The 1,009-nt window shown below is 70.7% G+C and overlaps 1 long non-coding RNA gene across 1 annotated transcript; it reads right to left on the bottom strand.

Moving 5' to 3' along the window:
• Positions 1-175: 175 nt before the first annotated feature.
• On the bottom strand, positions 176-1,009 carry LOC113979240. The gene is made up of 5 exons (XR_003537760.1): positions 991-1,009; positions 851-909; positions 596-672; positions 393-474; positions 176-254 (listed from the first exon to the last, which is right to left on the bottom strand). It is a non-coding gene; the product is annotated as an uncharacterized LOC113979240 (long non-coding RNA).

The raw sequence follows: 1,009 nt of genomic DNA, 5'->3' as shown, positions 1-1,009 counted from the left end.
CAGGGTGGACACACAGATGTTAGCAGAGCTGGGGCTCACCACCCCCCTCCCTCCCCAAAATGTGGACAGAGCCTGTGGTGGGATGGATGGGCACCCACTGGGGCAGCTCAGCACTCTGTCACAGGCACATGGCTGTGCCCTTTGCCCACTGGCAGCCCCAGGGGTGTCTGGACCCCTCCACTCACCAGCTGGACACGGGTGGTGTGGCAGTTCCTGCGCTCGGGGCCCTGCTCCAGCACATTGGGGGCTCCCGGCTGCAAAGAGAGCGTCGTGCTGGAGGCTGGGGGAACCCTCTGTGCCCCCCAGCCCCGCTCCCCAGACTGGGGCTGTGTGTGGTGCCAGGGCGCTTCCCAGGGCTGCCCCCGCCAGCACAGCACCCCCGCGGTGCTCACCGGGGGCCGGTTGACGAGCCAGAACGCCTGCTCCTGGCAGTCGATGACGATGCGGTCGCCCTTCCGCCGCTGCTTGGCCGCCCTGCCCGTGCAGAGGCAGCGGGGGAGCGCTGGCACCCCGCACCCCGCCTGCCCCGCACCCGCGGGGGCTCCGTCCCGGCCGCTCCCCCGGGCGCGGCGGGCCCGGCCGTGCCCGCACTCACCGCAGCTGCTCCCGCGCCTGCATCACCACGAAGTCCCACGTGTGGTTGATCCGCTTGTGCAGGAGGTTGTAGTTGTCCTGGGGAGCGTCACCCGGGTGGGCACGGTGTGGCACCTGTCCCCTTGCCCGGCTCCGCGTCCCGTTGCCCCAAGGGCACCCACAACTCCCCGCGGTGCCGGTGCCCCCACCGCAGGGGAGCCCCTGCTCCTGGGTGAGCCGAGACCCCCCCAGCTCATCACGGGAGGCCACCGCTCACCTTCTCGTGCTCGATCAGGTCGCCCTGCTTGCGGATGTTCTTCTTGGCCAGGTAAATGGCTGCGAGAGGAACGGCGGCACCTCAGAGGGGCTGGGAAGGGGCTGCAGCCCGCGCGGTGCCAGCAGCACGGTGGCACTTACCGTAGTCCAGCTCCGTGGC

Source organism: Neopelma chrysocephalum, unplaced genomic scaffold, assembly GCF_003984885.1.
Source record: "Neopelma chrysocephalum unplaced genomic scaffold, ASM398488v2 Primary Assembly neopelma1_63387, whole genome shotgun sequence".
Lineage (NCBI taxonomy): Eukaryota > Metazoa > Chordata > Aves > Passeriformes > Pipridae > Neopelma > Neopelma chrysocephalum.
The sequence above is the reverse complement of the archived record's forward strand: the minus strand, read 5'-3'. Positions and strand labels throughout refer to the sequence as shown.